We start from the raw sequence: 24,732 nt of genomic DNA on the forward strand, positions 1-24,732 counted from the left end.
CCTGCCTTGCTAGGTTGGGGAAGTTCTCCTGGATAATATCCTGAAGAGTGTTTTCTTTTTATTGTTTTTGAGATGGAGTTTCACCCTTGTTGCCCAGGCTGGAGTGCAATGACATGATCTCGGTTCAACGCAACCTCCGTCTCCTGGGTTCAAGCGATTCTCCTGCCTCGGCATCCTGAGTAGCTAGGATTACAGGCATGCACCACCACGCCCAGCTAATTTTGTAGTTTTAGTAGAGACAGGGTTTCTCCATGTTGGTCAGGCAGGTCTCAAACTCCTGACCTCAGGTGATCTGCCCGCCTTGGCCCCCCAAAGTGCTGGGATTACAGGCGTGAGCCACTGCGTCCAGCCAGAGTGTTTTCTAACTTGGTTCCATTCTCCCTATCACTTTCAGGTACACCAATCAAACATAGATTTGGTTTTTTCACATAGTCCCATATGTCTTGGAAGCTTTGTTAGTTTCTTTTCACTCTTTTTTCTCTAATCTTGTCTTCTTGCTTTATTTCATTAGTTTGATCTTCAATCACTGATATCCTTTCTTCCACTTGATCGAATAGGCCATTGAAGTTTGTGTATGCTTCACGAAGTTCTAGTACTGTGGTTTTCAGCTCCATCCGGTCATTTAAGCTCTTCTCTTCACTGGTTATTCTAGTTGGCTTCATCTAACCTTTTTTCAAGGTTTTTAGCTTGCATGTGATGTTTTAGAACATGCTCCTTTAGCTTGGAGAAGTTTGTTATTACCGACCTTCTGAAGCCTACTTCTGTCAACTCATCAAACTCATTCTCCATCCAGTTTTGTTCTCTTGCTGGCGAGGAGTTGTGTTCCTTTGGAGGAGAAGAGTCATTCTGGTTTTTGGAATTTTCAGCCTTTCTGATCTGGTTTCTCCCCATCTTTGTGGTTTTATCTATCTTTGATCTTTGATGTTGGTGACCTACAGATGGGGTTTTGGTGTGGATGTCCTTTTTGTTGATGCTATTCCTTTCTGTTTGTTAGTTTTCCTTCTAACAGACAGGCCCCTCAGCTGCAGGTCTGTTGGAGTTTGCTGGATGTCCACTCCAGACCCTGTTTGCCTGGGTATCACCAGCAGAGGCTGCAGCACAGCAAATATTGCTGCCTGATCCTTCCTGTTAAAGCTTCATCCCAGAGGGGCATCTGCTTGTAGGAGGTGTTTGTTGGCCCCTACTGGGAGGCATCTTCCAGTCAGGCTACATGGGGGTCAGGGACCCACTTGAGGAGGCAGTTTAGTCCGTTACTGGAGCTCGAACACCATGATAGGAGAACCACTGCTCTCTTCAGAGCTGTCAGGCAGGGGCGTTTAAGTCTGGAGAAGCTGTTTGCTGCCTTTTGTTCAGATATGCCCTGCCCCCATAGGTGGACTCTAGAGAGGCAGTAGGCCTTGCTGAGCTATAGTGGGCCCCGCCCAGTTCGAGCTTCCCTACCACTTTGTTTACACTGTGAGCATAGAACCACCTACTGAAGCCTCAGCAATGGCGGGTGCCCCTCCCCTCACCAAGCTCCCGTGTCCCAGGTTGATCTCAGACTGCTGTGTTAGCAGCAAGCAAGGCTCCGTGGGCGTGGGACCCACCGAGCCAGGCATGGGAGGGGATCTCCTGGTCTGCCAGTTGCAAAGACCATGGGAAAAGCACAGTATTTGGGAAGAAGTTTATCATTCCTCCACGTACAGTCACTCACAGCTTCCCTTGGCTAGGAAAGGGAAATGCCTCGACCCCTTGCACTTCTCAGGTGAGGCGACGCCCTACCCTGCTTTGGCTCACCCTCCATGGACTGCACCCACTGTCCAACCAGTCCCAATGAGATGAACCAGGTACCTCAGTTGGAAATGCAGAAATCACCCGTCTTTTGCGTCCCATCTCGCTGGGAGCTGTAGACCAGAGCTGTACCTATTCAGCCATCTTGGAAATGACCAAGATTTTTCTTTAAAACCAAGAAAAGAAGATACTGCCTTTTCCCCTCATACTTAACTTTTTTCCATTAAAATACATATACAGAAAAGTGCACAAAATATAAATATTCAACTTAATGCTTTATAATAAAATATAACACAACCACCACCCAGGTCAAGAAATACACTATTCCAGCACCCCAAAGACCTTTATAGACCCCTACTCAATCACTACTGCACCTCTCTAAGGTTAACTACTCTCTTAACATAGTTTAGTTTGGCCTCGTCTTGAGCCTTACATAAAATTCATAAAGAATGTAAACTGGCTGGGTATGGTGACTAATGCCTGTGGTCCCAGCACTTTGGGAGGCCAAGGTGGGCGAATCATGAAGTCTGGAGTTCAAGACCAGCCTGGCCAACATGGTGAAATCCCGTCTCTACTAAAAATACAAAAAATTAGCTGGACTGTTGGCAGGTGCCTGTAATCCCAGCTACTCAGGAGGCTGAGGCAGGAGAATCGCTTGAACCCAGGAGGCAGAGGTTGCAGTGAGCCAAGATCGCACCACTGCACTTAAGCCGGGGCAACAGTGCAAGACTCCATCTCAAAAAAAAAAAAAAAAAAAAAGAATATAAACTTTGGTGTCTGGCTTCTTTCACACCATATTCATCCTTATGATTGCAGTTCCTTGTAGATGGTCACATTCATTACTGTAGAATATCCCATTATCCACAGATACTACAATGTACTGATTCATGCTAATGCTCATTCTTCGATGATTTGCTCTGTGACAAAGATCTGTTTGAATTTTTTTTTATATTAGATTATGGCCTTTCTTGATGACCTATCCATTTCAATTGCCCTTAAAAATACTTCTTTAAGATACATAAATTTTGATTGTTTAATTTCTCTAAAGAAGCAATTTTAAGCTGATATTTCCAATATAACTTGTACTGTTATAATTATTTCATATTATTTTCAAAGACTGTTTAAATGGCAGCAGATGTGGGCTCCTGCAGTGGGTTTTACCTGCATGAAGGGAGGACTAGCTGGGAAAAGAGAAAGAAGAAAACTCAAGTTTAATGTTTTAAAATATTTATTTATAATCCTAGGAAAAAACATCAAGCCATCCAGACAGAATACGCATCTTAAAAGAAAGAATTAAGGGCTGTACAACTTTTTGAGATCTTTAAGTTTTTCCACACTATAAATAAAAACATAGCTGCTTTCAAAGATGGAATTTGGGAGGCACTGAAGGTTTCTGTTTCAGTTTGGTTCTTTGGCATATCTGTAGTAAGTTCCTCTGGCCATCTTAAACAAGAAAAAATATACCTGAAGGATATCAGGGGTGACAGAATGGCTAGGAGGGTTGATAACAGGGCCAGAACAAAGGCTATCCTGGGGCCTAGAAAGACATCTCATAGCAAGAAGTATATGGGCAGATGCCGCCAGTCAGATTGATTAAACTAGTTTTCTGTCTCTTTATTCCTCAGTTCAAGATTCATATTCCAAGAAGGGAGCAAATAATTGCTTTAACTTGGGTCAAATGCCTTCCCTTTAGCTGGGCAGAGAACTTCAGTGACTGTCCCATAAGATGCTATCCAACAATTTAAAGGTAAAACTAATAAACGGAACTGAGGGGCCTACAGGAAAGGGAAATAGATGCAAAGAAGCTCCAACCCAGTGATATTCACTGCATACTCCTACAATATGACCTCCATTTGGGATCAACATGGGCCAATGGAAATTGAAGCCTCTGCTTTATACATACAATTTGGGGAACGTACAATTGATGTTATTATTGCCCCTGCCTTCTTCAGACTTGTAGATTGTTGGGAGCATTGCTATTCCCAGACTTTATTCCTGGAGATCCCTGTCCTTACAAAAACAAATAAACAAAAATAGAAGTTTCAAGCTTCTTAGAGCTCCTTGGAGAAGAAGACAGGAAAAGGATCCCCTAATGATTATTGTCACATTTCTTCATGTGAGTTGCATCTAATCATTGTTAGAATTGACACATTCATTTATTTTTGGATGAAGAGTTTATTCCCTTCTAAAGTTTTTGTTCACAAGAAAACACTAGTAAAAACTTGAAAGAAATGCTTTTGAGAGGTGACAGCGTGCTGGCAGTCCTCACAGCCCTCGCTCGCTCTCGGCACCTCCTCTGCCTGGGCTCCCACTTTGGCGGCACTTGAGGAGCCCTTCAGCCTGCCGCTGCACTGTGGGAGCCCCTTTCTGGGTTGGCCAAGGCCAGAGCCCACTCCCTTAGCTTGCAGGGAGGTGTGGAGGGAGAGGCACGAGCGGGAACCGGGGCTGCGTGCGGCGCTTGCGGGCCAGCTGGAGTTCCAGGTGGGCGTGGGCTTGGCGGGCCCCACACTCGGAGCAACCGGCTGGCCCTGCCGGCCCAGGCAATGAGGGACTTAGCACCCGGGCCAACGGCTGCAGAGGGTGTACTGGGTCCCCCAGCAGTGCCAGCCCACCGAGGCTGCGCTGGATTTCTCACCAGGCCTTAGCTGCCTTCCCGCAGGGCAGGGCTCGGGACCTGCAGCCCGCCATGCCTGAGCCTCCCACCCCCTCCATGGGCTCCTGTGCAGCCCGAGTGCCACCCCCTACTCCACGGCGCCCTGTCCCATCGACCACCCAAGGGCTGAGGAGTGCAAGTGTACGGCACGGGACTGGCAGGCAGCTCCACCTGCAGCCCCAGTGCAGGATCCACTGGGTGAAGCCAGCTGGGCTCCTGAGTCTGGTGGGGACGTGGAGAACCTGTATGTCTAGCTCAGGGATTGTAAATACACCAGTGGGCACTCTGTATCTAGCTCAAGGTTTGTAAACACAGCAATCAGCACCCTGTGTCTAGCTCAGCGTTTGTGAATGCACCAGTGGACACTCTGTATCTAGCTGCTCTGGTGGGGCCTTGGAGACCTTTGTGTCCATAGTCTGTATCTAACTGATCTGATGGGGACGTGGAGAACCTTTATGTCTAGCTCAGGGATTATAAACGCACCAATCAGCGCCCTGTCAAAACAGACCACTGGGCTCTACCAATCAGCAGGACGTGGGTGGGGCCAGATAAGAGAATAAAAGCAGGCTGCCCCAGCCAGCAGTGGCAACCTGCTCGGGTCCCCTTCCACACTGTGGAAGCTTTGTTCTTTCACTCTTTGCAATAAATCTTGCTACTGCTCACTCTTTGGGTCCACGCTGCTTTTATGAGCTGTAACACTCACCGCGAAGGTCTGCAGCTTCACTCCTGAAGCCAGCGAGCCCACGAGCCCACCGGGAGGAACGAACAACACCAGACGCGCTGCCTTAAGAGCTGTAACACTCACCACGAAGGTCTGCAGCTTCACTCCTGAGCCAGCGAGACCACGAACCCACCAGAAGGAAGAAACTCCAAACACATCCGAACATCAGAAGGAACAAACTCCAGACATGCCACCTTAAGAGCTGTAACACTCACCACGAGGGTCTGCGGCTTCATTCTTGAAGTCAGTGAGACCAAGAACCCACCAATTCCAGACACACTTTGGCTATTACCTGTAAAGAGCGAAAGGCCCTTGCTTTTCTTGGAATCGTGTGACATTAAAAGAAACTTCCCTCTAGTTTTACTGTGTATACATGTAAAAGGAAAATGAGTGTTAGAAGCTTTTCTGATTTAAATAGAGTATTGCAGAGTTTGTGATCCCTGTGCTTTATGGAATTAATCTGAAACCTATATTTTGCTTCTGAGAAAGATAAAGTCAGTGACCAAGGTAGCATCCTTCATCCCTGGTACTTCAAGTTGTAGCTTTTTAAATGCTTTTGCTTAGAGAAAACTGGTATGTGTGAACATATAAATGTAAGGTATGAAATCCAAGGACTGTAGCCCATGGAGTAAAGTCAGAGGTAGGGCCAGTTTTTTCACCAGTCTAGTGCACTGGTTGTTTATGGCAGTCATCCATTCTGACTGATCACTGCCTGTTCTGACCAGCCTAGCAGTGGGAATGCAATGAAGATGACCACTTCTCTTCTCTTCTCTTGTCCATCTTCTGGCTGGAGAAGTCAGAGTGGTAGAAGGGAGGAGTAGAAGGAAAGGGGCAAAGAGCTTTTCACCAGACTGGTTTTGGTTGTGTTACTAGTTCTCTCATCACATTTTGGCTGTCAATAGCATTTCATTATGGCAAGCATCTAATGCTTGCTCTTTAATGAGAAGCATTTGTAGTTTGTTGGAGACCTCAATCCAGGGGACCTCCATTGCAACATTTTCTGATGTAGGTAATGTTAACTCTCAGAGGTCAGTGAAAATAAAGAATTGATTCTTTTTCCCATTAAAGATTATATACCCTCTGAATTCTATCCCCATCAAAAAACTATAGTGTCTGTCTGAGATGTTATCTAGGGGTGGGAAAAAGAGACCCAACAGAGTATTTCAAAGACATAGGAAGAAAAATTAAAGCCATTTCCTATTTCCATCCTATTGGGATTTTTTCCCTTTCTTCTTTTTGTGAAGCATGCAGGGAAAGAGTAACCCTCCATGTAACCTGTGTTGGCAAATTCCAGAATGTCCCTCTCAATCCAGCTCAAATGACAATGAAATGAACAGGTTTATAGTTTGAAGTCCAGAAGAAGAGTAGCTTCAGAGCTGGTGGCTGTGGCTCCATTTTCCTGTAATTCTGTCTTCTCTGCCCTTCCCTGGTGTCAGTTTCATCTTCAGACACATTGGAGATGCCAGTCTGGGCCTCATATCCAGGTGTGACAAAGGCCAGATAAAGGAGGTGATGCTTCCAGAAGTTGCAAAAAAAAACCCCAGCAAACTGCTCTTTGCATCTCACTGACATGAGTTAAGTGTTAGGCTTAACCATTAACCACTTATTCATTCAAGCAACTTCTGTCCGAAGGGATAGAGGGGCTCAGATTCTTCTGAGTCTGAGGACTTCGTGGGGTTCTAGGTATGCAGAAAGAGAGAACAGATGCTGGGTAGGCACTCTAGTATCCTTCCCAACAATTTTAATAGCTAGATGGTATTCTATTTATTGATGATTTATTTATCTAATCACCTATTATTAGGGACTTAGGTTGTTTCTAACTTTTCACAAGAATTCATAAAAATATGTAACCTTGTACACATTCTTTTGAATACCTCTCATATTATTTGTTGGGATATAATTCTAGTAAGATGATTATTCAAAGTTTTTAAGCATTTGATTTATAGTCCCAAATTGCCTTCAGCATAGTTGTTCCAAGTTGTACTCACACCAGAAGCATATAAGAATCCTATTTTCCCACCTATTCAGCCATGTGTATTTTACTTCTTTCAAATCTTTACCAGTATAATGGTTGGAAAGAGGTGTTTCATGGTGCATCAACTGGCATTTCTTTAACTATCCATGAATCTGAATACTTTTATATGTGTTTCTTGGACAGTTCTGTTTCTTATATTATGAATTGTCTGTTCACATCCTTTACCTATTTCTATATTAGGATGTTGATAATTTTCTTTTTTTTTCTTTTTGAGACAGAGTCTTGCTCTGTCACCAGGCTGGAGTGCAGTGGTGTGATCTTGGCTCATTGCAACCTCCACCTCCTGGGTTCAAGTGATTCTCCTGCCTCAGCCTCCAAAGTAGCTGGGACTACAGGCATGTGTCACCATGCTCAGCTAATTTTTTTTTGTTTTGTTTTTTGTTTTTAGTAGAGACGGGGTTTCACCATGTTGGCCAGGATGTTCTCAATCTCCTGACCTCATGATCCACCCACCTCGGCCTCCCAAGGTGCTGGGATTACAGGTGTGAGCCACCACACCCGGCCTGGTGTTGATAATTTTCTTACTGATTTTAAATACTCTCTCTATATTAATGATGTTATTAACACTATGTCTGGTATTTATTGTAAAATTTTATTAACAGTATTTTAATATAGAAATTATAAAAATAATTTATAATCAAGTATATAAATTATGTTTTATATTTTGCCTTGATAACATGCTTTGAAAGGCCTTATTTGATTCTAAGTTATGTAAATATTCAACTATACTTTCTTCTAGTAACTCATTTAAGTCCTTTTAAATTTTATTGAGCTATAACTTATAAACCTTAAAATCCACCCACTTAAGGTGTAGTATCCAATGGTTTTAGTTTTATTTATGGAGTTATACAACCATCACCATTATCTAATTTTAGAATATTTTTATCACCCTGAAATTATTACATTTAAATCTATGGTTTATTTTGGGCTAATTTTCATGTATGGCATTAAGTAGTGGTCCAACTTTATTCTTTTGCTTGTGAACATTCAGTTGTCTGAGCACTGTTTGTTGAAAAGACTATTCTTTCTCTCATCAAATTATCTTGTCACTCTTGTTGAAAATCAGTTGACCATTAATGTAAGGATTTGTTTCTGGATTCTCAATTCTATCCCATTGATGTATTAATATATATCTATCCTTATGCCAGCAAGTGCCACACTGTTTTGATTACTATATGTTTGTAGTAAGTTTGGAAATCAGGGTATGTAAGCCCCCTACCTTTGTCCTTCTTTTTCAAAATAGTTGGCTACTATGGACCCCCTGCATTTCCATATGAATGTTAGGATCAGCTTATCAACTTCTGAAAAAAAAAAAAAAGGGCAGCCAAGATTCTGACAGATTGCATTGAATCTGTTGATCTATTTGGGGATATTGCCATCTTGACAATATTAAATCCTCTGACCCAAGAACATGGAATATATTTCTGTTAATTTAGATCTTCTTTAAAAAGGAACTCTGCTTTGTAAGAAATGCTGTCTTCCTTATTACTCCCGGACCCCAACCCCAGAGGAGTAGAACCAGAAGAAGATGGGGAAATGGTCTTGCTACAACCAACCCTAGAATGTATTGTAGGAGGAAAGAACTTATTTGAATCAGATATTAAATTTAAGTTTTGAACTTGATTGAACTAAGTATTAATCACTAAAAAGCACTGGTACAAAATAGAACCTGCCCCTGATGTTATTAAGGGCCAGGCAAGGAAGATTCAACATAGAATGGTTGAAGGCATGATTGGAAAAATCTTAAATGTTTTTCACATTTAAAATCCAATGAGTTAAGACTTGAAGAAACCTGTTTGGACAAGGCTAAATAAGAGAAAAATTCTGCTCTTAAGGAATTCATCATCTTTTCCACATTCAAATGATTTTGCCAGGACTGCCACTAACCCCCATGGCATCTCTGTGCTAGCTAGAAAAAAATACTCCCTCTTTTCTTAAGACACTTTACTTCTATCTTCCAAAAACTCTTCCACATGTACCACTGGAATAGCATCCCTTTCAATACTGTGTAGACTACACTTGTACTGCACAATTAAACACAGCAGCTGTTCTCAGAGGAGGAATTCTGTAGTTTTATGGTGTGTCTTTATGGCATAAGATTATATATCCTTTTATCTTGTTCTTCTAATCATTTTGTATAGGTTTTTCTTCTGTACACTATTAAAAGCTTTGTAAAAGTGAGGACAGTGTAGGACACACAGTAGATATTTATTAATTATTTGTAGACTTGGGTTGAACAGAACTGAATGACATTTTTTGAAAGGTGTTATGAATAGTATTTTTATCCTAAACTTTGTTCAAATTTCTCATCCATCATTTCTCCTAATTTTACTGCCCTCCCCCCAAAAAAACATTTTTTGGAAAACAGCTTTTGTATAAATAACAGATTAATTGAAAGGAACATGTACTTGCTGGCACATGAGAGGGCAAGAAATAAATGATGTGATGAGCATATTATTATTCATTTTATCAAAAGGTGCTTCCTCAAGGAGGATACTATTGTGCTCCTTATTAAAGGAAATTAACATAGGTATCTGTTAATATAAATATAACTTCCACAAGTGTGTTTGAAGCCTTTGACTTCTTTCAGAGTTAGCAAATTGCTCCTTTATTACATTAATGTTAGTACAACACACAATTTATCAGACAGGAAATTTTAAAAGCTGAATTAACACAAACAGAACACAGCAGCTGGCTTAAGATAATTATTTAGGGCTATGGGGAAATGTTCAAAACAGCCTAAAAACTGGGAAAAAAATGATTCAGTACTTTAATTCTTGTATGTGTGCTTTTCCCTAAGCTCTGCTCTAATCCCGACCCAGAAATCCTTTGATAACAGTCTTGCTTTTTATTGAAGTTGTTTTTTTTAACTTATGCAAAATAATTGCTGATTGCATTTTTTTTGTGACTCTTTATGATTTAAAAAAATCAGGTTACTGCATGTTATTTCTTAGTTTTATTTCCTGTGTTTTCTTTTTCTAACCACCCAAAAAGGACACCAGACTTGATATCCTTGATGATTTTGCTCAGTAACTTAATGGTTTTTCTCGGTTTTCAGAGAAGTTTCCTTTCAACTACCTCTTATTTTTCTTATCTTACACCCATAAATGCTTTTACCTACCAAAAGAAGGAACACTGGGAGGAGTTCAGCCGGGGACAGTCGAAGAATCGGCCGCTGGATGGCCAAACTCCAGGGGAAGATCATCTTCCCATTCCATCCCCTTTACAGCTCCCCATCCATCCCATGGAGAGCCACCTCCACCACTCAATAAAACCCCCACATTCACCATCCTTCAAGTCCGTGTGTCACCTGATTCTTCTGGGACACTGGACAAGAGCTTGGGATACAGAAACCTGTCACACTGGCCCTCTGCCCTTGCAAAAAGGCAGAGGGTCCAATGAACTTGTTAACACTTACGCCATACATGGGACAGCAAGGCTAAAAGAGTGCCCTGTAGCACACGCCCACTTGGGCTCAGGGAGTCACAGCCTCTGACCCCTGGACACTGCTGTGGGGCCAGAGCCCAGTACCTGGCTCCTGCACTTGTTTGTCTGCATGCTCCCCATCCCGTAAGGGATTTGAGCAGCAGTGGTGACTGAACAGACAAGCCACACCCCTGTCGCACGTCCTGCAAGGGGGGGTCAGGGAACTCATCTGTTTCACTAATTGGCACAATAGCTGAGGTCACGGGACCTGGGCTTAGCCTGAGTTCAGATCCCAACTCTGTCTCCTACTAGCTATATGATTTGAGGGCATTAGTTACTTTTTCTAATGCCTATCTACTTTCACTTTGCTCAAATCTTGAGTGTGCTGTGATCTCTGACTCTTACACCTCCCTGTTTACTGCCACCTAGAGCTGTTCTGTGTTAGGTGGCCAAGGGAGGGTTAGATAATTCTCCCCCATATAAATAACCAATGAATTCACACTATTCATTCAGCAAGTGTGACAGGACACTCAAGTTTCAGCTTAGTGTTTCCCTTAACCCTAGAGAGCTATGGTTCCTGCTCATGAGTAGAAACAAAAGCAGTTATAATCAGTATATATTATTTAATGTTTTTAAGGCTACATTTTGTACTTATGTTAATATAAAAGGAAACATTTAATTATCACAGTAAATAATCTGTGAGGTAAACAAAACATAACCTCATTTTACGGAAGAGTAAAGTCAAATGTAAAGCAGTTATTTACACAATATCTCTGGAGCCAAGACATGAACCTACATGGTTCCTGACTCAGTGGGGCTGTCAGAGGTGTTTGAACCAGAGCAACTTCATCTTGAATAGGGGCTGGGTAAAATAAGACTGAGACCTACTGGGCTGCATTCCCAGACAGTTAAGGGATTCTAAATCACAGGATGAGATAGGAGGTCAGCACAGGATAGAGGTCATAAAGACCTTGCTGATAAAACAAGTTGCAGTAAAGAAGCCAGCTAAGGCTGGGCGCGGTGGCTCACACCTGTAATCCCAGCACTTTGGGAGGCCAAGACGGGCGGATCACGAGGTCAAGAGATGGAGACCATCCTGGCTAACACGGTGAAATCCCGTCTCTACTAAAAATACAAAAAAATTAGCCGGGCGTGGTGGCGGGCGCCTATAGTTCCAGCTACTCGGGAGGCTGAGGCAGGAGAATGGCGTGAACCCGGGAGGCGGAGCTTGCAGTGAGCCGAGATCACGCCACTGCACTCCAGCCTGGGCGACAGAGCCAGACTCCGTCTCAAAAAAAAAAAAAAAAAAAAAAGCGGGCTAAAACCCACCAAAACCAAGATGGCCACGAGAATGACCTCTGGTCATCCTCAACGCTACACCCTCACCAGCATCATGACAGTTTACAAGTGCCATGGCAATGTCAAGAAGTTACCCTGTACGGTCTAAAAAGGGGAGGCATGAATAATCTACTCCTTGTTTAGCATATAATCAATGAATAACCATAAAAATGGGCAAGCAGCAGCCCTTGAGGCTGCTCTGTCTATAGAGTAGCCATTCTTTTATTCCTCTACTTTCTTAATAGACTTGCTTTCACTTTACTCTATGGACTCACCCTGAACTCTTTTTTGGCAAGATCCAAGAACGCTCTCTTGGGGTTTGGATCCAGATCTCTTTTCTGTAACAGGGCCGCTTTCTCCCTGCCCATTGGCAGAAGATGAAATTTTGCGTCTCCAAATGTTTGTCTTCCCTGGATTTAAGCTAGTCTGATCTGCCTCAAGGTTAGAAATTCAGGTTGAAAAGTTAATGAATGCATTTGTATTTTGTATTTATGTGAATAAAGTATAAAACTTTATATGTGAGGAGCCCAGAGGAGGGTGAGATTCTGGAAACTTGGATAGGTAAGGGAAGGTCTCCTGGGCTTCAGCCTGGCTGTAACAAGTAACCTAGATGGAGGTTGGTTACCTAGAGAGAGGAGAAGAAAGAATGTAACAATGAGTTGCGCACGGCAGCCAAAGTAGAGAGGTGAGGGCCTTTAATGGTAATAGTAGTAGTTGAGGCCACAGCTATGCTAATCACTGTTCATGTATTTAAACTTGTTTAATCCCTACATAAACCTATGAATTCTGAGCTGTTGTTACCCCTTTACAAATGAAGTAACTGAAACCCAGAAAAGTTTAGTCTATCTATGTCACATTACTGGTAAGTGATTGCATCAGAATCCTAAACTCTGCAATCTGTCTCCTTCCAGAGCCCAAGGGGATATGGCTGAAAAGTAATTAGAATTAGACAGTAAAAGGACTTGAATACTTCGAATACAGAGTAGTCTAATATGATGGTTAATTTTATGTCTTAACTTCACTGGGTTAAAGGATATCCAGAAAGCTGGTTAAACATTATTTCTGGGTGTGCCTGAGAGGATGTTTCCAGAAGAGATTAACATTTGAGTCAGTAGTCTGAGTAGAGAGGAATTTGCTCTTACCAATGTGCGTGGGCATCACCCAAGCCGTTGAGGGCCTAGAGAGAATAAAACTGTGGGAGGAGGGTGAATTCACTCTCTCTTCCGGAGCTGAGACAGCCATCTTCTGCCCTTGGACATCTAAGCCCCAGGTTCTCAAGCCTTCAGACTCTGGGGCTTATACCAACGCTCCCCCAACTCCCCAACACACACCACTGGCTTTCCTAGTTCTCCAACTTGCAGACAGCAGATCATGAGATTTCTCACCCTCCATAATCATGTGAATCAATTCCCATAATAAATCTCTTATCTATCTATTTATCTATGGGTATAGAATACACACACACACACACACATACATATATATACACATATCTTATTGGTTCTGGTTCTTTGAAGAATCCACACTAATACATCCGGTCTTCTGGACTGGACCCATAAATCAAAGGAATCATACTCCAATGGCAGACTTCCAGACCTTAACAGTTGGAAGGTCAAAGAGAATTTTCTTCTTTGGGGAGGGAGGGTGTTTTCTTTCCCGCTTTTCACAACAAGCCAGTCTTTACCTTCCAGATGTTATACCCCCACCTTCAGGGATGACTCCATAATACTTGAAATGGACAGTTTGTGTGACCAGCACAAATTTCTCATTTTAGAACCAAACTAGAAGTAAACAGTCATATGAGTCTATGTAAAGAAAGAAGAGGCCAGGTGTGGTGGCTCACACCTGTAATCCCAGCACTTTGGGAGGCTGAGGCAGGCAGATCACCTGAGGTCAGGAGTTCGAGACCAGCTTGGCCAACATGGTGAAACCCTGTCTCTACTAAAAATACAAAAATTAACTGGGCGTGGTGTGGTGGCAGGCACCTGTAATCCCAGCCACTCAGGAGGCTGAGGCGGAAGTTGCAGTGAGTCAGGATTGCGCAACTGCACTCCAGCCTGGGCGTCAGAGCAAGACTCCGTCTCAAAAACAAACAATCAAAAAGTAGAGACTACTGACTCAGTATGACCATGAACATGGCTCTGTCTTCTAAGGCTCCTTCCGCCATAAAATTGTTATCTTAGTTCTCTAACTCAAAGACAAATTCACAATCTCAGCCACACCTGCTGTTACGATGAGCATATAAAAGGATCAGGACAGGTAGCAGGCAGAAGTGTGCCCTTGGTCTACTCTCCCTCCTCCTCATCATCCCTGCTCAAAATAGGGAAGTAGAAAGAGTCCCCTCTTAGAAGCATGGGAATTAGAACTCCTGGAATCTTTTGTTTTCACATTGTATCAGAGTAAAACAATTAAAATTTACATACTAAAACAAGCTAATCTATAACTTTGAACATGACTCTGCAGAAAAATAAGAAACTTCCCACAGACGTTTTCCACTAGTCAACAACTAAGCTACTTAAAACAGGTAGAGGCCAGGCGCAGTGGCTCACGCCTGTAATCCCAGCACTTTGGGAGACTGAGGCGGGTGGATCACCTGAGCTTAGGAGTTTGAGACCAGCCTGGGCAACATGGCAAAACCCCTTTTTACCAAAAATACAAAAAATTAGCCAGGTGTGGTGGTGCGTGCCTGCAGTCCCAGTTACTCAGGAGGCTGAGGTGGGAGGATCGCTTGAGCCTGGGAGGTGGAGGTTGCAGTGAGCCCAGATCGTGTCACTGCACTCCAACCTGGGTGACAGATCCCATCTCAAAAAATAAAAATAAAAAACACCAGGCAGAGATACTTAAATAACTTTGCTAGAGCCTTTGAAAAGCTAAGTGCAGAGCTATCAGAGTAAATAAATGTGCCCAGGAAGTAGCTCTAGGGGCTTGACTGGGAGTAATGGGAACAGGGTTATTTTTTATTTTATTTTAAGCAAACATAGCAGAGCCTGCACATGCACATGTCTGACTTCAAAGCAATCACTCCAGAAAGAATACTAGCTTGAAATATTTTAGAAATGTTTTTAGTGGAATTGTCTTCAGAGGCAGAGAATATTCTCTTTAATATCCCTAGGAGGAGTTCAACCTCAATTTTTTTTTTTTTTTTTTTGAGACGGAGTCTCACTCTGTCACCAGGCCGGAGTGCAGTGGCACGATCTCAGCTCACTACAACCTCTGCCTCCTGGGTTCAAGCGAGTCTCCTGCCTCAGCCTCCTGAGTAGCTGGGATTACAGGCATGTACTACCATGCCTAGCTAATTTTTGTATTTTTAGTAGAGATGGGGTTTCACCATGTTGACCAGGATGGTCTCAATCTCTTGACCTCGTGATCTGCCCGCCTGGGCCTCCCAAAGTGCTGGGATTTCAACCTTAAATCTTTGAGATGGGTTTGCTTTCTGAAGCCAACCACAAATTAGGCCAGAGCCTTGCATAGTGAATAAGGAGGATAATCAAGATAAATAATGAATAATCAAGTTGAATCACTGTAGATCTCTAAATGAGATGTGGCCTCCTTGACTGTTTATTGGCTTTGTAAATTTTTAAATTTAGGATTGGTGGAATAGAGCCATACTGCCTACCTTTTTGACAGATGGATTGGTATGTATTTGTGATGTCGTTGGTATCAGCCAGGTTCTGGCAGGACACAGGCTGCACACTCAGTGGACAAGAAGGCATACCTGAAAAGGGCTCAAGAGGGCCTCTTTACAGAGGTACGGACAGGTTGAGGAAGCAACTGAGGGCAGTGAAACACCCAGGGTGCCAGCACCAACAGGAAGGTGTTACCGTCCAGGCCTGAAGGGCATGTGGGAGTTAGGGCCTATCAGAAGTCAGCAAGAGCTGCAACCAGAAGGGTGGCTGACCCATTGAAGAGGTGGTTATGGAGAGCACACTGCAGCACCTGCCAAAGGGAATCCAGTTTCTCTTATTTTGTGCTCAGATCTCCTGGCCGTGTGACAGTCCCCCATCAGAGTAAACCCAATCAAAAGCCAGGGGCAAGGCTACTGAGTGATGTCATCCACAGAGGTGAGCCTTGTGGAGGAGAGCAGGCCAGGTAGGCCAGAGCTTGGATCTGGAGAGGCCAGTGGAGGACAGCACAGAACACTGCGTGCATTGCTCCTCTCTGTTCCAGGGAGGGAGGAAGCAGTTCTACTATATGGCAGAGTAATCATGTCTATTCCTTGATCTCATTTCTCACCCTCCCACCCCCGTGTTTGCTTCTTTGTCTCTGTGTGCTGCATTACAGCAAGTTAAAGTCTAAAAGTGAATCAAGTTATTCCTGTCTGAGGAAAAACTGGGCTTTTAAATACATAGTGTTGGGACAAATAGAAAGCTACCTGAAAAAGGATGGAGTGAATCTAAACCTCACACTAAAATAAATCCCAAATGGACCAGAGATCCAAATATACAACGTGCAATCAAGGAGGTTTGGCACAGGTGAATTACTTCATAACCTGGGGACATGGAAAGCCTTTCAACATTCAGCAAAAAACAAAACAAAACAAAACAAACAAACAAACAAAAAACAAAAAAAAAACAGGGAAAGATTGGTGAACTTTACTACCTAAAACAAACAAAATACAAGAAGCAAGGTCAAAAAACAAATGACAGACCAGGAGAGACCAATTGCAAGTTATCTCAGCGGTGGCTCACGCGTGTAATCCCAGCACTTTGGGAGATCGAGGCGGGCGGATCATGAGGTCAGGAGATTGAGACCATCCTGGCTAACACAGTGAAACCCCGTCTCTACTAAAAATACAAAAAAAAATTAGCCGGGCGTGGTGGCGGGCGCCTGTAGTCCCAGCTACTCAGGAGGCTGAGTCAGGAGAATGGTGTGAACCCAGGAGGCGGAGCTTGCAGTGAGCCGAGATTGCGCCACTGCACTCCAGCCTGGGCAACAGAGCAAGAATCTATCTAAAAAAAAAAAAAAAAGATGAGGACAAGTACATGAAAAGCTTTTAACAATGGATAAGCTCCAAAATTGCATAAAAATATGGGCAAAATCATGAAAAGAGAGAAATGTGAGAACGGAGCGAAAAGAAATGCAAGTCACTCCCTACACATATGAAATGATGACCAATTTCCCTTACAATAAGAGAAATGCAAGTTAGAATTCTTCTGGATCCAAACATTTTATAACATACTCTACTGAGAGTGGAAATGCAAAATGGAACAAACCCTATGGATGGGGATTTGGCAAAATTGAGCAAAATTACATATGTGCTAACCTTTCACCCAGCAATCTCGTTTCTAGGAATCTACCTTGAAAATACATCTCAGGCCGGGTGCGGTGGCTCAACCCTGTAATCCCAGCACTTTGGGAGGCCGAGGCGGGTGGATCACGACGTCAGGAGATCGAGACCATCCTGGCTAACACGGTGAAACCCCGTCTCTACTAAAAATACAAAAAATTAGCCGGGCGTCGTGGCGAGCGCCTGTAGTCCCAGCTACTCGGGAGGCTGAGGCAGGAGAATGGCGTGAACCCGGGAGGCAGAGCTTGCAGTGAGCCGAGATCACGCCACTGCACTCCAGCCTGGGCAACAGAACGAGACTCTGTCTCAAAAAAAAAAAGAAAAGAAAAGAAAATACATCTCTACAAATAATCAATAACATTTGCAAATGTTATTTATGTAACACAAATGTTATGTAACACAACATTGTTTGCAGTAGCAAAAGATTAGAAATAATCTAAACATCCACCAACAAGAGAGGCTGCAAATAAACTGCAGTACATACATGAACTGGCGACCAGGCATCATAAAACACAGAAAAAAAATGTCTGTGAATTGAAACAACCTCCAGAATATATTTTTAGATTTAAAAAGTTAGTATAGTTTGCTATATTTTGTGTATAAGGGGAAAAAAGGAGGAATAAGAATATATTTAGGTATTTGCCTATATTTGCAAAAAGAAGCAATAAAAATAATTACCTATAGGAGGTAGGGGGAATGAAGTGAAGGGAGAGGGTTAGGAGTGAAACTTCTGTGGGTTTGGTTACCTTTTCGTATATTTTTTAACTTTGGGACCACATAAATGTTTTATAAATTTAAAAAACTCAAATAAAAAAGACAAACATAAAATCCTAAAATGGAAAAAAATTGGGACCAATGAGCTTAACTTTATTTCAAATGTGGCAACAACAGCTATACAAAGAACAGAATTATTTCAATACTTTAATTATACACTCATAATGGAATTTGATCTAAGGATAAATGAAGAGAAGGAAATCTTAAATTTCACTCAGTAATTTATTATTAATATAGTATTATAATTCTGAACTAGGAGAAAACAAGTGTACAATTCTGAATTAGGAGGAAAGAAACACTATATTATTACAAACCAAAACTTTCAGTGTAACAGAAAAGAGAGGCAAAAACAACTATTAAGTCAAAGAACTTAAAATAAAACACTGTAAGGTTAAATTTGAATTGAGAAATTCTCATTAAATAATCTTTTAAAAGTGTATTTGTCTTTCCTAGATCTGTTCACTGAAAGGGCTTTGAAGCAATGATACCCTTGTGTCAATTAACATACCTTGCCCCTTGATCTTGGCATCGAAATATCATTTCTCACCAGTAAGGAGAATGTCCTTATTAGGAAATGCATGTTGAAATATTTAGGAATGAAATGGCATGAGTCTACAGTTTATTTTCAAATGGCTCAGCTATGTGTGTGTATCTGTGTATGTCTGTATGTGGGTGGGTGGGTAGGTGGTAAGGATCTAATTATTACACCAAGCAATCCCTTTTCCTGCACCTGGCATAACCTCCTGTAGAATGAGCTCAAGCTGCCCACACTCGCTTGATGACATGGCCTCCATTCTGAAGATGAAACAAAACTTGGAGGAGCATTCATGTAGAGATCTAAATTACTAAAATGCCTGTCCCTGAGACTCAGAGATCCTAAAAATAGACAGTGCCATGTGTGCTCTAATTTTCTGCTTAAAGTGACTTAAATCCTTTCAATTCAGACATTTTCAATAGAATATATGGTACTTCAACCTTATAAGTCAAATGCATTTATTGAAATAACATTTCTCAGTAGTTTTTTCAGTTTCCGTGGCTGCAATGGGTGGAGAACTTTCATTAGCAGTTATTGGCTTTGGTGTGGCAATGGATGTTGCACAAAGGCCTTTGCTTGGGAGTTGGGAAACACAGGTTCTCACTGGGCTCTATAACTAACTTGCTATGTAGCTTTGTATAAGTCATATCACCTTTTGGGATCTTGGTCTTTCAACTGCCAAATATAGGTATTGGATTTTTCTTCTACTGTAAACAGTGATTTGGAATTTTCTCCAAGTAGAGTGATACGTCTACCATAACAGGGGTAACAAGAAAGAAACAAGAGTGAGGGGTTATTACAGCATGAAGTGGCACCAGGAATAGGAAAGGAACCTCCAATCCAGATAATTTTTTGATATTAATCTTGTGTCAAATTCTTTAAACATATGACAATGAATAAGAGCAACAAATGAATCCTCAACTATAAGAACAATATTTTGGTATATAATTTTATGTATAATTATCCTTAGTTCCAATAATTATTTTCTTTTTCTATCTAGAAGGAAAAGGATGGGTTCTGAGTGGTTCCAGCTAGCCATAGCTCCCTATAGCTGCAATTCATGTGGCAGCCTGCGTCTATGCTAGCGTTGGCTGAGGATTTGTAATGCACTTCAGATTTTGGTTTAATATGCTCACAAATAACTTACCATGGAAGTCCCCTTGAAACACATTAAATTCTCTGTTTACTCGCATGACTGGGGAATTAGACAATCAACCATGACAGTCTATCAAAAGTATTAGAATACAAAAAGCACTAAGCATGAAATCCTATTGAAAACCATTTCATTCTCTTAATTATTCATTAGGCTCCTCAGACTCTGAGAGACCTTCAAGGTCATTATTATGAATATTAATTATCACTGTAATGTGGCAATGGAAAAACGTATTTTAAAAGAGTTCTGTTCAGTAGAATACTGCTAGTGAAAGAATTCACCATTTTATCTGGGAGTGTGTGCTCTTCTGCTTTTTTGCTACATGGTGAGAAAATAGGAACATTAGAAGTGAACCTTCCAGAATCTTTTTAGTGCATGGGATGGGTTCCAGTTTGCATGATTCCTGTGCAAAGGCCTGGGAGGAAGGAGTACCTGCTGACTGGGGTCAGGGGGGAGTGGAATGAAGTAGTGCCAGGCAAAGATGGCAAGTTCTCCACTGGCCAGGGTTGGTGCTTTGCCCCACTAACCAGTTGTATTTTACAAAATTCAGCCAACATCCACCAGATGCCTTTTCTTCACCATGCTTTTTGTTGGTTTAGAAACAACAGAATGGAGTTGGTTGAGTGGTGCAGCTTCAAGTAAACTCTTTCCACATTATAAGCTGGGGGTATATTTTTTAAACCTTTTCTTCCCTGTTCCCTCAAAGCACACAACCAGCAGTGAGAGGTCTTGTGAAATTGAAACCCATTAAATATAAAGACATCTAATGACTGATGTGTTCAAATATCAATCCTTCAAGTAAAACTTTGTAGAGTGGTTCATTTTGGAATGATTGTCCAGAACACTGTTTTCAGAACTACTCTGTGTCGTCTTCCTTTACCATCCCACTTTCACCCTAACATACAACTTCTGCAACCCCGACTCTCAGGACTAGGCTTGCCTAGGCTTGTGACACTCCAGTGAGTTCAGCTGGTTGTGTTAAGAAAAATAATGCTGGAGACATTCTCTGAATGAACTGGGGTGCCATCCAAACAGGCTCATATATGAAAGTACACTATTGTGCCAGGTCCTACTTTCTAAAAAGGCAGAATTGTCTATATTTTCTTTTTCTTTTTTTTTTTTCTTTTTTGAGATGGAGTCTTACTCTGTCACCAGGCTGGAGTGCTGTGGCGCAATCTCAGCTCACTGCAACCTCAGACTCCCTGGTTCAAGGGATTCTCCTGCCTCAGCCTCCTGAGTAGCTGGGATTACAGAGCTGGGATTACAGGCATGCACCACCACGCCCGGCTAGTTTTTGTATTTTAGTAGAGACGGAGTTTCACTATGTTGGCCAGGATGGTCTCAATCTCCTGACCTCGTGATCCGCCCGCCTCGGCCTCCCAAAGTGCTGGGATTACAGGCGTGATTATAGCCAGAATTGTCTATTTTCATCACAAATTGATTCTTCAACTTATTTTAGTTGTGTGGCATTTGGATCTATGTCTTAAACATTAGCGCTAGGAATGCACTGCAAACACCTAGCAAGAGTGTGGATGGGAGCCCTCTAGATCTAGTGAGGGCAAACTGGCTGAGTTATCTGATCTCTGGGCTGGCTGCACTGCGATGATTTAAAATGTGAAATTCTTTGACACCCCTTTCAAAAGATGAAGGCTAATTCCTCTCCCCTGGAATGTGGGCTGGACCTAGTGATGTGGTTCTAACAACTAGAACAACACAGAAATGATGGTGTGTGACTTTGGAGAGTAGGTGATTCACAGGTATTACAGCTTCCTGCTTGCTCTCTCTCTCTCTCTGAGCCCTCCTTCTGCAGGAAGCCCATGCCGTGTCCTGAGGACGGGTGAGCAGCCTGGTGGAGAGATCTATCCGGTGAGGAACTGAAACTGCCTGCAGTCATGTGAGGGAGCCACCTTAGAGGCAGACCCTCCAGCCTGAGTCAAGCCTTCAGATGACTGCAGATGACATCTTGACCACAACCTCAGGATCGATTCGGAGCCAGAACCACTTAGCTAAGCCACTACCACATTCCTGACTGTCAGAAACTGAGCAACATAATGACTCTGTGGTTTTTAGGCTGCTATATCTGGGAGCAATTTGTTCAACAGGAGTGGTACCTACCTTAAGTATTAATAGTTGTTGAGAGTCACCTTTCTCACCCCTTCACTTGATGGCGCTGTTGTGCAACTGCAAACTCTTGTGGCGACGACTTGTCTCGCTGTACACCAGGTGTGTAACTTCCTACCCAGTGAGTGTTGGGAATTAGGCCCTTGACCACCGTTTCACAAACCTCTAGCTGCTCTCTGGCTACTTGTGAGTTAAAGTATTTTTACCCTTTCAAAAACACTTACTAAACATTTCATTTTTCACAAATAGGTAGAAAAAAGATTTGTCACAATATCCCATCTATATCCCATTGAGCAGACTGAATAGCCAACATTGCATGCATTTATTGCTTGATTCTGAAGACTAAAAATCCCCGTAAAATGACACACACTTTAATAGGGGTAATTATAATCAAAAATTTCCAATTTGTATTATTTTTATTAACACCATAAAAACATCTCAAAAAAGCTTCTCTTCTTAACTTTTTGTAAATTGTGATCAAGAGGATTAATATAAATTGCATAATTTCAACAAAAATATCTAGTTCTTACTTGTGAAAATTATTGATCTCTTCAATTGTAATGCAAGTTCAAAGGTTATCCTTATAAATGAGCAGTTTATAGCCTGGTTAGTCAGTGACCATTTACACATTTCTGTCTGGAGAAGGCAGATTTTCAGGAGGAATAATGTAGAGTTTGGGTTTTCACAAGATGATCTCATTAAGAATTTTTAATTTACAGTTCAATTAAACAACATATCTCAATTTAATCTGCTTGTATTTGAAGATAAATATGCACATTTCCTTTATGCTTTATGAAGGAAACAATTTTTAAAACTTGATGGAATTCTGCTTTGATATTTTTATGATTACTCATTCATTGCTGCCCATTATATTCTTATACTGTATTCAGAACAGGTAGTAAATCCCACTAGTTCTAAAAGGGAAAATGACAACTTTCTGATTTATCCTCCAACAATGGTTACTTTTTGCCTCATAAATTGTTTTCTTTAAGACAAGAGATAAAAAGCAAGATTTGAGAGAGGTTCATGGATCACTGGCACAATCTGCTTAGTTCTACAAAGCAGAGTTTCTGGGCATCATTCTCCATTTCTGTACACAAAGTGCTGTGACGCTCAAGAAGAAACAGCTCTGCGTAGGTACGATGTGCACTGCCCTATTGCTTCTTTATCTAGTAGGTGAAAAAAAATGCCCTGACGCTGTCTCTTGGGCACTTTTATTTTTCTTCTAAATTTTGGCCCTAATTCTCTGTGATGATGATGCTATTGTTTTTAATTGGGGCGTTTGTTTGTTTGTATTGTTTTTAATTGGGCCGTTTGTTTGTTTGTTTGTTTTGAGATGGAGTCTCGCTCTGTTGCCAAGGCTGGAGTGCAGTGGCGCCATCTCGGCTCATTTGCAGCCTCCGCTTCCCAGGTTCAAGTGATTCTCTTGCCTCAACCTCCCGAGTAGCGGGGATTACAGGCACGCACCCCCAAGCCCGGCTAATTTTTGTATTTTTAGTAGAGACTGGGTTTCACCATGTTGGCCAGGCTGGTCTTGAACTCCTGACCTCAGGTGATCTGCCCACCTTGGCCTCCCAAAGTGCTGGAATTACAGGTGTGAGCCACCGCACCTGGCTTTTTGCTTGTTTTTTTGAGACGGGGTCTCACTCTGTCACCCAGGCTGGAGTGCAGTAGTGCAAACACAGCTCACTTCAGCTTCCACCTCCCAGGCTCAATTGATCCTCCCACCACAGCCTTCCTGCTAGCTGGGACTGCAGGCATGCACCACCACACCTGCCTGGCTAACTTTTATTTATTTATTTGTAGAGACAGAGTCTCATCATTTTGCCCAGGCTGGTTTCGAATTCCAGGGCTCAAGGATCCACCTGCCTTGGACTCCCAAAGTGCTGGGATTATAGGCCTGAGCCACTGCACCAAGCTAAATGGGGCCTTTTTAGTGGTGACAGAGACCAGGTGTTTTTCAGTTTTTGAGACTCCTAATATATTTAAAAAATAAAGTAATATCAATTCAGGGTTGTAAAAAATTTAAATGCTAAATGCTTTCAACATCCACATTAAACAAAGTACGTCTATTAAACACAAAAATATATGACAATATATTATACGAATTACAAGATAAAGGATTTGTGAGAAATATTAAATTCATTGTGTATAATTATTACTACTGTGGTCTGTTGATGAGACACGAGTTTAAAGTTACTTTGAAGGATGTCTTCTTTCAATCCTCTCTGTATAGCTCTGTAACTACTTCTGTACCCTCAGAGATGGTGTTTCAACTTAAACTTGTGAATGTGAAATATGAGCCAAAAGACTCTCTCGGCCCTGAAATGACCTTTGTAGCAGATGCTGCCAGAGGCCCCCTCTTATCCTCCCTGGACTCTCCACCTAACCTGATGTCAACTGCCAGTATGTTCATCTCCTTACCTGAGGGCTATTCTGGTGGCAGGAGTCCTTGCTACTCACAGAAATGGCCACCAGAAGTGCCAGAAAAATTAACCTCCCTTGGCCAGCAGTCCTCAACCAGCTCCCTCACTGACACTGATGTGCAGGTGTCTCCTATGCTGGTTGCTGGAGTCAACCACAGCAGCAGCCTTCTTGACAACATACCCTTCACTGGCTGCCTTCCTTTCCATCTCTCTTCTTCACTCCCCTACCTACGTCTCCTAGGCTCTCCCTTCAAATAAACAGCTTCACTCGAATCTTTGTTTCAGGGTCTGCTTCCGGGGAAACCCACACTAGGACAACTCTGTTTTTTGGGGATTTTTTTCTTTATTTTTTTTTTACTTGTTTGTTAAGGATTCACCATATAAGAATTCACCATATAAAAATGCTAACGTCTGACACACTGGACCACTCAAAGAGAAGATATCAGAACTGGGCCGGGCGTGGTGGCTCACGCCTGTAATACCAGCACTTTGG

The 24,732-nt window shown here is 42.2% G+C and overlaps 1 long non-coding RNA gene across 1 annotated transcript in view; it reads left to right on the forward strand.

The window, feature by feature from the left end:
- The window catches only part of LOC134739181 (uncharacterized), a 55,263-nt gene extending 30,751 nt beyond the window's left edge, over positions 1-24,512 (forward strand). The window contains exon 2 of the long non-coding RNA XR_010125735.1: positions 21,489-24,512. This is a non-coding gene — a long non-coding RNA (uncharacterized LOC134739181). The remainder of the gene's footprint in view (positions 1-21,488) is intronic.
- The last annotated feature ends 220 nt before the right edge of the window (positions 24,513-24,732 follow it).

The sequence above is a fragment of the Pongo pygmaeus genome, chromosome 2 (genome assembly GCF_028885625.2).
Source record: "Pongo pygmaeus isolate AG05252 chromosome 2, NHGRI_mPonPyg2-v2.0_pri, whole genome shotgun sequence".
NCBI lineage: Eukaryota > Metazoa > Chordata > Mammalia > Primates > Hominidae > Pongo > Pongo pygmaeus.